This window comes from Bos indicus x Bos taurus, chromosome X, assembly GCF_003369695.1.
Source record: "Bos indicus x Bos taurus breed Angus x Brahman F1 hybrid chromosome X, Bos_hybrid_MaternalHap_v2.0, whole genome shotgun sequence".
NCBI lineage: Eukaryota > Metazoa > Chordata > Mammalia > Artiodactyla > Bovidae > Bos > Bos indicus x Bos taurus.
In genome coordinates this window covers 84,623,891-84,639,377 of record NC_040105.1, presented here as the reverse complement: position 1 = coordinate 84,639,377, position 15,487 = coordinate 84,623,891, and the positions used below count along the sequence as shown (strand labels likewise).

The 15,487-nt window shown below is 39.9% G+C and overlaps 1 pseudogene; it reads right to left on the bottom strand.

Moving 5' to 3' along the window:
• Positions 1 to 13,089: 13,089 nt before the first annotated feature.
• Positions 13,090 to 13,592, bottom strand: LOC113888093 (annotated as a pseudogene).
• Between the last annotated feature and the right edge of the window lie 1,895 nt (positions 13,593 to 15,487).

Below are 15,487 nucleotides of genomic sequence, written 5' to 3'. Positions count from 1 at the left end.
GTCCATTGAGTCAATGATGTCATCCAACCCTCTCATCCTCTGTCGTCCCCTTCTCCTCCAGCCTTCAAACTTTCCCAGCATCAGGGTCTTTTCAAATAAGTCAGCTCTTCGCAACAGGTGGCCGCAGTATTGGAGTTTTCAGCTTTAGCATTATTCCTTCCAAAGAACACCCAGGACTGATTTCCTTTAGGATGGTCTGGTTGGATCTCCTTGCAGTCCAAGGGACTTTCAAGAGTCTTCAACACCACACTTCAAAAGCATCAATTCTTCAGTGCTCAGCTTTCTTTATAGTCCAACTGTCACATCCATACATGACTACTGCAAAAACCATAGCTTTGACTAGATGGACCTTTCTTGGCAAAGTAATGTCTCTGCTTTTTAATGTGCTGTCTAGGTTGGTCATAGTTCTTCTTCCAAGGAGTAAGAGTCTTTTAATTTCACGGCTGCAATCACCACCTGCAGTGATTTTGGAGCCCCCCAAAATAAAGTCTGTCACTGTTTCCCCATCTATTTGCCATGAAGTGATGGGACCGGATGCCATGATCTTAGTTTTCTGAATGTTGAGCTTTAAGCCAACTTTTTCACTCTCCTCTTTCACTTTCATCAAGAGGCTCTTTAGTTCCTCTTTGCTTTCTGCCATAAGGGTGGTGTCATCTGCATATCTGAGGTTATTGATATTTCTTCCAGCAATCTTGATTCCAGCTTATGCTTCATCCAGCGCAGCGTTTCTCATGATGTACTCCGCATATAAGTTAAATAAGCAGGGTGACAATATGTAGCCTTGATGTACTCCTTTCCATATTTGGAAGCAGTCTATATTTAGCTTTAAGTATAAACCCAGTAAAGTTTACACTTAAAGATAAATAACTGTGGATACATAAGGTCAAAATAATTTTTATGATTATTTAGAACTAAAATTTTTGGAGATATAAAATTGAGATACAACAGGAAAGTAATTGTAAAGTTGCAAAGTTATTGTCTAAAATAAAGGAATATACAGATTCTAGTGAAATTTAGATTTTGATTTTTATAAAAGGATTATAAATGTCTGTGTTGAGAACCAACCAAATCCACAGAAAGAGCATATTCACCTTTGAAAGTACAAGAAGAAAAATAAAAGTACAGATCAAATCATCAACACAGGTAAAAGGAAGCAAAGAAAAATGACAAATAGAAAACATAAAACATGATAGCAATACTAAGGAAAAAATGTACTAGTAATTATAATAAATATTAATAGTTTATTTTACTCTAATAGTAGAAGACCCTCTGAATGAAAAAATTTTAAACTTTTAATTATGAAATAATTTTAATATTACAAAATGTTTCAAAACTAGTTAAATAATTCTCTTATAGATTTACCAAATGTTAACATTTAAAACACTTTGATTTTTCTGTCTCTGATTTTTCCCTGAAATGTTTCATAGTAAGTTGCAGACAGGATGCTCTTGCACAATTTTACAAAGGACCATCTTACTGGAACAAATGGTGAATATCGAATAAGGTCTGCATTCAGATAATAATATATCATTGATTGATAATTGTACTGTGGTCACATAAAAGCATCCTGTCTGCAACTTTTTCCCCATGATTTTTTGGAGAACTTTTTTACTTTCAAATACCACAAGATGTTCCAGAATCATTTTATATTTTTACGTTCCCTAGAATTGGAATCAGCATCTTCTTTAAGGAGTCCTTGTTATTTATTGTAGAATCATGTTTAGCAATCAAGATTTGGGCATTGGGTGTGCTCATTAGTACTAGAGTTACATGTATTTCTATTAACTCTAACTGGACAAAACTGAGATATATATGTATGTATTCATATACACATACATACATCCATATTTCTGTATCTATCAATCTATCTTTCAAAAACCATGAAATCACACTGATGATACCTCTAATTCAAACCCAATACCATAAGGTTTGTCATAGGCTTCCCTCTTTCCTTTTTTTAAATAATTTATTTATTTTAATTGGAGGCTAATTATTATATTGTAGTGGGTTTTGCCATACATTGACATGAATCAGCCATGAGTGTACATGTTTTGCCTATCCTAAACACCCCCTCCCACCTCCCTCTCCATCCCATCCCTCAGGGTCACCCCAGCACAACCAGCCCTGAGCACCTTGTCTCATGCATCGAACCCAGACTAGTGATCTGTTCCACATATAATATACATGTTTCAATGTTATTCTCTCAAATCATCCCACCCTTGCCTTCTCACACAGAGTCCAAAAGATTGTTCTATACATCTGTGTCTCTTTTGCTGTCTCACATATAGGGTCATCATTACCATCTTTCTAAATTCCATATATATGTGTTAGTATACTGTATTGGTATTTTTCGTTCTGACTTACTTCAATCTGTATAACAGGCTCCAGTTTCATCCACCTCATGAGAACTGATTCAAATGCATTCTTTTTAATGGCTGAGTAATACTCCATTGTGTATATGTACCACTGCTTTCTTATCCATTTGTCTGCTGACGGACATCTAGGTTGCTTTCACGTCCTGGCTATTATAAACAGTGCTGCAATGAACATTGGGGTACATGTGTCTCTTTCAATTCTGGTTTCCTCGGTGTGTATGCCCAGCAGTGGGATTGCTGGGTCCATATGGCAGTTCTATTTCCAGCTTTTTAAGGAATCTCCTCACTGTTCTCCATAGTGACTATACTAGTTTGCATTTCCACCAACAGTGTAAGAGGGTTCCCTTTTCTCCACACCCTCTCCAGCATTGTTTGTAGACTTTTGGATCGCAGCCATTCTGACCAGTGTGAGATGGTACCTCATTGTGGTTTTGATTTGCATTTCTCTGATAATGAGTGATATTCAGCATCTTTTCATGTGTCTGTTAGCTATCTGTATGTCTTCTTTGGAGAAATGTCTGTTTAGTTCTTTGGCACGTTTCTTGATTGGGTCATTTATTTTTCTTGAATTGAGCTGCAAGAGTTGCTTGTATATTTTTGAGGTTAATTCTTTGTCAGTTGCTTCATTTACTATTATTTTCTCCCATTCTGAAGGCTGTCTTTTCACCTTGCTTATAGTTTCCTTTATTGTGCAAAAGCTTTTACGTTTAATTAGGTCCCACTTGTTTATTTTTGCTTTTATTTCCATTACTCTGGGAGGTGGGCCATAGAGGATCTTGCTGTGATTTATGTCAGACAGTGTTTTGCCTATGTTTTCCTCTAGGAGTTTTATAGTTTCTGGTCTTACATTTAGATCTTTAATCCATTTTGAGTTTATTTTTGTATATGGTGTTAGAAAGTGTTCTGGTTTCATTCTTTTACAAGTGGTTGACCAGTTTTCCCAGCACCACTTGTTTAAGAGATTGTCTTTTCTCCTTTGTATATTCTTGCCTCCTTTGTCAAAGATAAGGTGTCCATAGATGAGTGGATTTGTCTCTGGGCTTTCCACCTTCATTAATTTGATTAATACGTATCTTGGGGTGTTTTGCATTGGGTTTATCATGTTTGGGACTCTCTGGGTTTCTTAGACTTTGGTTATTTCCTTCCCCGTTTTAGGGAAGTTTTCAACTATTATCTCCTCAATTATTTTCTCATGGCCTTTCTTTTGGAGGGGGAGAGGGCAACAAGCCAGTAATCACACTACTAAGTAAAAATGGTTACTGAAGATTTGATTCTTAAGGATACAAAATTGATAACAAATATCAAAAAGCAAAGATTAAAAATCTAGAGGTTAGACTCTCAAAAATACAATATTAAAAAAAGCAAACAAAACAAAATCACAAAGATTATAAAACATATATGAAGTTTGCTTTAAAAATAGTGTCTTTTTTTGCAAGGTAATAGGTTATAAAAGTGAAAATTAAACGAGTAATAGAGGATTTAAAATTTAAAAAAATTAAAAATAAAATAAATTTTAAAAAATGATAATAGTAAAAATATATCTAGGAATTTCTCTGGAGCTGTTGCGGGCAGTGTGGGGTCAGTTCGGTTTCAGATAGTTCCTTGTTCCAGCTTATACTTCTCAGGATCCATAGGCCTCTTCCAATGCAGTTGGTGCTAACTACAAGGTTTTAATCTGTTGCACCTGTCACTTCCAAAGTGGTTCCCTCTGTTTATTTTGGCTTCTTCTGTTTGCAAGACTCTTCAGTGTCTAATTTACGCCCTGACACAAGGGGGCAAAGGTGGTCACTTATTTAGGCTCACTTGTTCAGTCGTGCTGTAGGGAGGGAGGAACACTGCAAACAAATATCACTGGCGTGTGTGAGGAGTGCTCGCAGTGTCTAGGCCACACTGGGTTTGCCTCCGCTCACAGCATGTGTGCTTTCCCAGTCTATACTTCTCAGGCTTGAGGTTGCTCTGCAGGGGATCTGTCTAAAGTGGGCTCTGGGTTGCGTGCACTTCCCAGGTCTAAGCCGCTCAGGTTTAGGTTCTTGGGTACTCCACAAAGGCGCAGACTCAGTTGGGCCTGAGTTTGTGCCCTTCCCAGGTCTGAGGAGCTCAGGCGACCAGGTGCTTGGCCAGCGCACTCTCCTTAGGTGTGGTGCATCTTATCACCTCCCTCATCCCAGCCGCTCAGTTTCCCAGGTGTGCCATCTCAGGTGTGCTGTGTGTCTCTTCTGGGGAGCTGATCTCTGGCTGCAACCCTCGCAGTGGATGTCATCCATTCAGGATCCCAGGAAGGCTTGGCTGGCAACTGGGAGCCTGTTCGCAGTTTGTTGGAGGATGCCATTTCTGGGGCTGAGTTTGCCCCTTTCTGGCTCTGGCTGCCGCGCTCCTGCCTCCCTGCCTCCTGGCAGGGGATAGGCTCATCTGCTGCTGGCTAGCTCTCCTCTGGTATTCACTCAGTCCTTGGTTCTGTGAATGGCCTGGCAGTGCCTTAGGTTAGGGCTTTTGGTGGGAAAGTTCTCTCTCTCTCTCTCTTTTTTTGTTTCTCTCTCTCTGGTTATCCCACAATTTGGGTTGCTATCTCATGTTAGCTCCCTCAGATTTCCCTCAGGGCATTCAGTCCTGGTCTTTAAGTTCAGTTCAGTTCAGTCGCTAAGTCGTGTACCACTCTTTGAGACCCCATGAATCACAGCACGCCAGACCTCCTTGTCTATCACCAACTCCCGGAGGTAACTCAGACTCACGTCCATCGAGTCAGTGATGCCATCCAGCCATCTCATCCTCTGTCCTTTTTCACTCTCCTCTTTCACTTTCTTCAAGAGGCTTTTTAGTTCCTCTTCACTTTCTGCCATAAGGGTGGTGTCATCTGCATATCTGAGGTTATTGATATTTCTTCCGGCAATCTTGATTCCAGCTTGTGCTTCTTCCAGCCCAACGTTTCTCATGGTGTACTCTGCATATAAGTTAAATAAGCAGGGTGACAATATACAGCCTTGATGTACTTCTTTTCCTATTTGAAATCAGTCTGTTGTTCCATGTCCAGTTCTAACTGTTGCTTCCTGACCTGCATACAGGTTTCTCAAGAGGCAGGTCAGGTGGTCTGGTATTCCCATCTCTTTCAGAATTTCCCACAGTTTATTGTGATCCACACAGTCAAAGGCTTTGGCATAGTCAATAAAGCAGAAATAGATGGTTTTCTGGAACTCTCTTGCTTTTTTGATGATCCAGCGGATGTTGGCAATTTGATCTCTGGTTCCTTTGCCTTTTCTAAAACCAGCTTGAACATCTGGAAGTTCACAGTTCACGTATTGCTGAAGCCTGGCTTGGAGAATTTTGACCATTACTTTACTAGCATGTGAGATGAGTGCAATTGTGCAGTAGTTTGAGCATTCTTTGGCATTGCCTTTCTTTGGGATTCGAATGAAAACTGACCTTTTCCAGTCCTGTGGCCACTGCTGAGTTTTCCAAATTTGCTGGCATATTGAGTGCAGCACTTTCACAGCATCATCTTTCAGGACTTTAAATAGCTCAACTGGAATTCTGTCACCTCCACTAGCTTTGTTCATAGTGATACTTTCTAAGGCCCACTTAACTTCACATTCCAGGATGTCTGGCTCTAGGTGAGTGATGATACCATCGTGGTTATCTTGGTCATGAAGATCTTTTTTGTATAGTTCTTCTGTGTATTCCTGCCACCTCTTCTTAATATCTTCTGCTTCTTTTAGGTCCATACTATTTCTGTCCTTTATTGAGCCCATCTTTGCATGAAATGTTCCCTTGGTATCTCTAATTTTCTTGAAGAGATCTCTAGTCTTTCCCATTCTGTTGTTTTCCTCTATTTATTTGCATTGATCACTGAGGAAGGCTTCCTGATCTCTTCTTGCTATTCTTTGGAACTCTGCATTCAGATGCTTATATCTTTCCTTTTCTCCTTTGCTTTTCACTTCTCTTTTTTTCACAGCTATTTGTAAGGGCTCCTCAGACAGCCATTTTGCTTTTTTGCATTTCTTTTCCATGGGGATGGTCTTGATCCCTGTCTCCTGTACAATGTCACGAACCTCCGTCCATAGTTCATCAGGCACTCTATCAGATCTAGTCCATTAAATCTATTTCTCACTTCCACTGTATAATCATAAGGGATTTGATTTAGGTCATACCTGACTGGTCTAGTGGTTTTCCCTACTTTCTTCAATTTAAGTGTGTATTTGGCAATAAGGGGTTCATGATCTGAGCCACAGTCAGCTCCTGTTCTTGTTGACTGTATAGAGCTTCTCCATCTTTGGCTGCAAAGAATATAATCAATCTGATTTCAGTGTTGACCATCTGGTGATGTCCATGTGTAGAGTCTTCTCTTGTGTTGTTGGTGGAGGGTCTTTGCTGTGACCAGTGCATGTTCTTGGCAAAACTCTATTAGTCTTTGCACTGCTTTATTCTGTATTCCAAGGTCAAATTTGCCTGTTACTCCAGGTATTTCTTGACTTCCTACTTTTGCATTCCTGTCCCCTATAATGAAAAGGACATCTTTTTTGAGTGTTAGTTCTAAAAGGTCTTGTAGGTCTTCATAGAACCGTTCAACTTCAGCTTCTTCAGTGTTACTGGTTGGGGCATAGACTTGGATTACCGTGATATTGAATGGTTTGCCATGGAAACGAACAGAGATCAATCAGTCTGTTGTTTTTGAGAGTGCATCCAAGTACTGCATTTCAGACTCTTTTGTTGACCATGATGGCTACTCCATTTCTTCTAAGGGATTCCTGCCTGCAGTAGTAGATATAATGGTCATCTGAGTTAAATCCACCCATTCCAGTCCATTTGAGTTCGCTGATTCCTAGAATGTCAACGTTCACTCTTGCCATCTCCTGTTTGACCACTTCCAATTTGCCTTGATTCATGGACCTGACATTCCAGGTTCCTATGCAATATTACTCTTTACAGCATTGGACCTTGCTTCTGTCCTGGTCCTTACCCTAAGCAATGCGGCCAGTGCCTCCCTGTTCAGCCCCCGCTTGCTGGTGGCGGATGTGAGCATTTGGGCTACCTCTCCGCTGGGAACTGCTGTTAGGCATGTAATCTGAGGGTTTTGTTTATTTATTTATTTATTTTTCCACCCAGTTATGTTGCCCTCTGAGATTCCAAAACTCCCCATAGACCTGCCAGTGAGAGGGTTTCCTGGTATTTGGAAACTTCTCTTTTATGATTCCCTCTCTGGAACTGATCTCCATTCCTAATTCTTTTGTCTCTCTTTTTATCTTCTATGTTTTGTCCTACCTCCTTTCAAAGACAATGGGCTGCCTTTCTGGGTGCTTGGTGTCCTCTACCAGTGTTCAGAAGTTGTTTTGTGGGATTTGCTCAGCATTCAAATTTTCTTCAGAGAAGGCAATGGCACCCCACTCCAGTGTTCTTGCCTGTAAAATCCCATGGATGAACGAGCCTGGTTGGCTGCAGTCCATTGAGTCGCTAAGACCTAGGACATGACTGAGTGACTTCCCTTTCACTTTTCACTTTCACGCATTGGAGAAGGAAATGGCAACCCACTCCAGTGTTCTTGCCTGGAGAATCCCAGGGACACGGGAGCCTGGTGGGCTGCCGTCTATGGGGTCACACAGAGTTGGCCACGACTGAAGTGACTTAGCAGCAGCAGTCAAATGTTCCTTCAATGAATTTGTTGGGGAGAAAGTGGTCTCCCCGTCTTATTCCTCTGCTATCTTAGGACCACCTCCCCTCTTTCCTTATTTGTAATTCCCCTCTCCAACAGTCAGAGACCCAACTCTCATTAAGGACAATATATTTACTTATATGTTCAATCTCAGAATACATATGTTAATTGCAGAATTGCTAATCCATACCACCGTGAAAATCAAACCTATCAACAAGAGTACAATATTTGTTTCCAACTTCATCTTTATTCTTAATTTACGTTATAGCAACCTAACATGTCATGGGGGAGCTCATATGTTTGGTTCAAATGTTGAAACTCATGATGATCATCTTTTTATATAAGAAAAACAAAACTGTATTATTCAAACAGGTGAGGAAATCTCAAGGCAAGGGGCAGGGAGAATGGCTCTCAGGGAGAAAGTCCAGAAATGAGAGAGACTGAATAGCAGTGTGCAGGCATTTTATAAAGAGAAAAGTCCCACTGGCACAAGATTTAAAAGAGGTTCTCGTCCAGGTAGCAAGAGGATCTTGTGAAATGGGAGGACTAGGGGTGATGGGGGCAAGCTTTACCAGAAGGCTGCAGGAGTTTACAGACAAAGGCCAGAAATAAAGTTCAGAGGTTACTGGCTCTAAGTCATACATCATTGGGAGTCCAAATTTCTTTCCTGGAGTTTTCATACGGTATACAGTCAAAATACTGTATTTTAGTTACTTATGTTAAGTCTTCATATCTCTCTCCACACACACTTTTGTTATTCACTATGTTATATTATTTGTTTGAAATGAAATTAGGTTCATTTGCTTTGGTTTGAATTACATTTTTTTTTTTTTTTTGCTTTGCCCCATCCTTGTTGATTTTATTTATTTTTAAGCATGTGAATATTAACATGGTTAATTAGCCTCTAATTAAAATAAATGAATTTAAATTAAAAAAATTCAGAACTATACAAAAATGTATATTTAGAAAAGTATGATACTCTTCCATATTCTTTCCACTCTTTTCCATATCCTTTCCTTTCTACTTTGCTCCCAACTATACTTGTAAGTAACCAATCTCATTAATATCCTAGCTTATTTTTTCATATCTTTTTTACATATATACATGTATACCCATATATGTATAATGAGCACACACACACTGTATATATGTATATGTGTCCATATACATACACAGTTGTTATATATATATATACACACACACTAATGATTTTGGTTTCAGTACTGATCTAGACCACAAACAAACAAAAAATATGGTGTCAGTCTAGGAGCTTAGCCAAAAAGCCTTTTACTCAAAATAAGTTTTATCATCAAAACCACTTCCCCCACAGAGGTATGCATTCCAAAATGAAGTGAAATATCCAAACTTTTAACATTCATTTTTAATCAATTCCAGTGACATTACCATAGATCTAGGTGTAAGCAAGTTAGTTATGAAATCAGCATCATCCACAAAAACAAATTCATCAAAAATGAAGAAGGTCCATAGGACTCAAGATCCAAGTTTCTTAAGACTCCTGATTCATAGATAAAAATTCTTTGCAAAGGGATTAAGAGAATTTGGAGAATTAATATTTTCTGAGAGGTTGTGCAAAACATACAAAAATGGCACAAAAGTGAATTCAACAGTCAGTGCACATGCACACTTCATTCACATCTTCAAAAATAAAAGGTATTCTAACACTATAAAACTGAATAAAAATACTAGCTTCAACAGCAACTGTTAAGCACTAGAGTCACATAAGTTACACCAGAATGGGCAAACATGGCCCAAGTAAAATTCTATTGTTAAAGCTGAAACAGATTTAAGGTCATTCAAGTTCAAGCACGGGATACAAATCTTTTGGAGCCCAATCTATTTGCATTTGAAATACATGACCTTTCTTCTAGCTTGTGGTCTTAAACTTCTGTTTACAAAATTTAAAAGGAAAATACAGAAGAAACTAATAAAATACATGTTATTTTAAATCAGCTTAACATTCAAAGCTATAATTAGGATGAATTAAAGAAAGCCACAGAAGAACGATACAAAAAAGATCTTCATGACCCAGATAATCACCATGGTGTGATCACTCACCTAGAGCCAGACATCCTGGAATGTGAAGTCAAGTGGGCCTTACAAAGCATCACTACGAACAAAGCTAGTGGAGGTGATGGAATTCCAGTTGAGCTATTTCAAATCCTAAAAGATGACACTGTGAAAGTGCTGCACTCAATATGCCAGCAAATTTGGAAAACTCAGCAGTGGCCACAGGACTGGAAAAGGTCAGTTTTCATTCTGATCCAAAAGAAAAGCAATGCTAAAGAATTCTCAAACTACCTCACAATTCAACTCATCTCACATGCTATTAAAGTAATTCTTAAAATTCTCGAAGCCAGGCTTCAGCAATACGTGAACTGTGAACTTCCAGATGTTCAAGCTGGTTTTAGAAAAGGCAGAGGAACTAGAGATCAAATTGCCAACATCCGCTGGATCATCAAAAAAGCAAGAGAGTTCCAGAAAATCATCTATTTCTGCTTTATTGACTATGCCAAAGCCTTTGACTGTGTGGGTCACAATAAACTGTGGGAAATTCTGAAAGAGATGGGAATACCAGACCACCTGACCTGCCTCTTGAGAAACCTGTATGCAGGTCAGGAAGCAACAGTTAGAACTGGACATGGAACAACAGACTGGTTTCAAATAGGAAAAGGAGTACGTCAGGGCTGTATATTGTCACCCTGCTTATTTAACTTATATGCAGAGTACATCATGAGAAATGCTGGGCTGGAGGAAGCACAAGCTGGAATCAAGACTGCCAGGAGAAATATCAATAACCTCAGATATGCAGCTGATACCACCCTTATCGCAGAAAGAGAAGAACTAAAGAGCCCCTTGATGAAAGTGAAAGAGGAGAGTGAAAAAGTTGGCTTAAAGCTCAGCATTCAGAAAACTAAGATCATGGCATCCAGCCCCATCAGTTCATGACAAATAGATGGGGAAACAGTGGGAACAGTGGCTGACTTTATTTTTCTGGGCTCCAAGATTGCTCCAGATGGTGATTGCAGCCATGAAATTAAAAGATACTTACTCCTTGGAAGGAACGTTATGACCAGCCTAGACAGCATATTAAAAAGCAGAGACATTACTTTGCCAACAAAGGTCCATCTAGTCAAGGCTATGGTTTTTCCAGTGGTCATGCATGGATGTGAGAGTTGGACTATTGCCGGGAGCCGGCATATTGCATATTGAGTGCATATTGCATATTGAGTGCAGCACTTTCCACAGCATCATCTTTCAGGATCTGGAATAGCTCAACTGGAATTCTATCACTGCAGGTAGCCAGCGTGAGGAACTCCGCCCATGACAAAGGTCATGAGGAAGGAGGCTCGGCATACGCAAAGGCGGGATCGAGCTTCAGGAGTCCCCCTGGAAATTCTCGAGCATATACCCCCAAAACCAGAGTCTGCCTACTTTCTGCTTTGTGCTTTCACCTATACCTCTGACTTTGCGGGGGGCTGTCCCCCACTACCTCTCTGAAAAAAGAGTTAGCTTACAGCTCCAGTTAATAATTCCTGGGTGTGACAGTGTTTCAACCTACAAACTCCTTTGGAAATCCTCTAGCCTGCCTGAATAGGTTTTTCCGGCCACATGTGATTGTTCAGAGCCTCCCAACTGTGAGAGGCAGGAGATGTTCTAAACTGTCTAAACACAGATTCTTTTGAGTAGTTAAAAGATTGATTAGAAATTGTATTGGTGAAGGGATTTTCACTTGTTGGGCCAATGTTTGCTGCTAAGTCTCCATATCCCTTACCTGCTGTGTCCCTGGCAGTGTATTGATTAATATAATTGGTGTAAGTAGTAGCTTTAATGTTTGTAACCTGGGACCCTTGAGTTAATTCTTTTTCTTGTTATAGCCCACCACATCTTTGCGCTGTAGGAATGCAACTTTACCTAATGCTTTTGGAGGGTGGCTCCTGACCAATCACCTTTAGAGAAAAATGAGTTTTCTGAAGAAAAGGTCTTAAAATGTTAACAGGCCTCCGGGCCAGAAGATGATGCAAATCACCTAAGCTTTTGCATATGATAAGTTTGCAGGAAGAAAGCCTGGCTTGCTGCAAGACTCTACCCCTTCCCCCATTATCCTCTACGCATAACTTAAGGTATAAAAACTACTTTGGAAAATAAAGTGCGGGCCTTGTCACCGAAACTTGGTCTCACCATGTCGTTCTTTCTCTTACCTTCTGGCTGAATTATTCAGCCTCTTTTCTCCACTGAATTTCCTCACTGACCTATCCTCATTCTATTACTCTTTATATCCTTAATTAACATTTAATTAAGCAATTGTTTCCTGATCTTCGCCTACGCCGTCTCTCCTTCGAATACCCTGGATCAGCCGGGGCTGGTCCCCGGCAGACTATAAAGAAAGCTGAGCGCTGAAGAATTGATGCTTTTGAACTGTGGTGTTGGAGAAGACTCTTGAGAGTTCCTTGGACTGCAAGGAGATCCAACCAGTCCATCCTAAAGGAGATCAGCCCTGGGTGTTCATTGGAAGGACTGATGTTGAGCTGAAACTTCAGTACTTTTGCCACCTGATGCGAAGAGCTGACTCATTTGAAAAGACCCTGATGCTGCAAAAGATTGAGGGCAGGAGGAGAAGGGGATGACAGAGGATGAGATGGTTGGATGGCATCACCGCCTCGATGGACATGGGTTTGGGTAGACTCCGGGAGTTGGTGATGGACAGGGAGGCCTGGTGTGCTGCGGTTCATGGGGTTGCAAAGAATCGGACACAACTGAGTGACTGAACTGAACTGAAAGAAAGCCAAAACATTAAAATTGTAAAACTTGCCTGTTGCTTGTTGGAACCAGCCCTACACCAGGAGTTGGGTAATACATACAATTATTTTTAAGTAGATTACTTTACATTTCTCTAACATGTTCTTTTCATCAGTGCATTGCTAAACTAATCAGAAACTCTACACATGTATTATATTATTCCCTTAAAAAGCAGCACAATTTACCCCTACCTGCAAAGCCATCATTCAAATGACTGAGTGAGTAAAAGGAAATAAAAAGCGGAGGAATAACATATTAAGGAGAAATAATGGGAATTAGAAGATTCATGCAGTTCAGCTCTTTTAAACAGCCAGCCAGCTTATAGGCAACAAGAGATGGTTTCCATTGAGGAAGGCCCTGTGGAATGGGAATGTGGTCATCAGTGACCTCTGTCTTACCAGGGGCTGAAGTAGGAAGTTGCTGTTCTTCATTTTTGGTTTAGCCATGTTGTAATTCCAAGAATAAAAATATTTTTGCCCTTTCCACAGTTGTTTCCTCAAAAAAATTTGAACCTCCAGGCTTTTTCCCCAGATGAGGATACTTTGCTTTTAATTTTGCCTCTTCAACTCTCCCTGGACTGGTCACTTTATCTTCCATTTCCTTTTGCTCCTCTGTGGAGTTTGCCTCAGGGCCTTCTGCAGGCATACTTCTTGCTACCCCATACCCCACTTCTCTGGCTTTGCGATGCCCTGAGATTCTAATATGTTTGACCCAAATACCTTCCTTTGCTTGAACACATCATAAAATGATAGTCTTTTTAAAAAACTGAAGTATAGTTGATTTACAATTGTGTCAATTACTGCTGTACAGCAAAGTGATTCAGTTATACATACATACATATATAATTCTTTTTAAAGAATATTTTAAAAGAAGAGTGTATATGTCTTTTCAAGTTCTTTACACAGGAAAGATAACATACTATTTTGCATACTTTATTTTTACTTGCACACTTTTTTTTTTTTACTTAACATTATATCGTGGAAATCACTCCATGTCAGTTCATAGAGTTCTTCCTTGTTCTTTTTTTGCATCTGCCTAGTGTCCCCCTGTGCAATGTATTGTACTTTATTCAGGTAGTCTCCTGCATGAGCATTTAGTTTGTTTCCAGTATTTTGAAATTACACTGTAACAAATAACCTTTGCATATATATTTTAATATTATTTTAGGTCTATTTTCAGGGTAAATTCCTAGGAATAGGATTACTTTGTTAGACAATGCATATGTCTTAATTTTGTTAGATATGAATAGTTCCAAATCTCCATCCAAAAGGATTGTACTACTTTGCATTCCCACCAATACTATATGAGAGTCACTGTGTCCTTATAGCCTTGCTAATAGAATGTATTGATATACTTTCCATTTTTACTATCAGATGGAAATTTTAATCCATCTATAGACTTTTATTTGTTTACAAGAGACCTGCCAAAATAAAATAAAAATAAGTAGAAGATACTAGGAAAATGCTAAGAAAATAAAGCACGTGTATCAATATTACATAGAATTCAAGGTGAATAATTAATGGGACAAAGAGAAACATGGTAGTTTTATCCTCAATAAGAGGAAATAGTCATGAACCTTTAGGCATCTAACAAGAGAGCTTTGAAATATATAAGCAAAATGTAATAGAAATATAAGGAAAAAGTTAAAAAATCACTATCATGATAGAAGATTTTAGCTTACTTCTCTTAATGGTCGAAAGATCAAGTAGACAAAAACAAGGAAGTATCTTAATTGGGGTTTACTGAGTGCTCGCTTTGGCAGCACATATACTTAATTGGGGTTGCCTAGAAGGTAGACTTTGAAAAAAGGATTGGGTATGGGTAGCGTATCCGGGATGGAGAAGGCAATGGCACCCTATTCCAGTACTCTTGCCTGGAAAATCCCATGGATGGAGGAGCCTGGTAGGCTGTAGTCCATGGGGCACTAAGAGTCAGACACGACTGGCGACTTCCCTTTCACTTTTCACTTTCATGCATTGGAGAAGGAAATGGCAACCCACTCCAGTGTTCTTGCCTGGAGAATCCCAGGGACAGGGGAGCCTGGTGGGCTTCCATCTATGGGGTCACACAGAGTCGGACACGACTGAAGTGACTTAGCAGCAGCAGCAGCAAGGGAAGCCCTCATCTTAATGAGGTACATAGAAGAAATATAACAATGTGACAGATAAGAAAACTGGTCCCTGTATGAAGTTGTGACATGCCCCAAATTACAGAGCTGTTTAGTTTCAGGCTGAGGACCAGAACCTGGCTTTCCTAACATATTTCTAGTCTTGTGTTCTCTTATTCTAGCGCTGCTGCTGCTAAGTCACGTCAGTCGTGTCCGACTCTATGCGACCCCAGAGATGGCAGCCCACTAGGCTCCCCCGTCCCTGGGATTCTCCAGGCAAGAACACTGGAGTGGGTTACCATTTCCTTCTCCAATGCATGAAAGTGAAAAGTGAAAGTAAAGCCGCTCAGTCATGTCCGACTCTTAGCGACCCCACGGACTGAGGCCTACCAGGCTCCTCCATCCATGGGATTTTCCAGGCAAGAGTACTGGAGTGGGGTGCCATTGCACTATGCCAAAACAAACAATTGACACAGGTTATGAATGGTACTAACTGCTCTTCCATCTACCTGTAAAGAATGTTTTACTCACTGCAATACATGACTG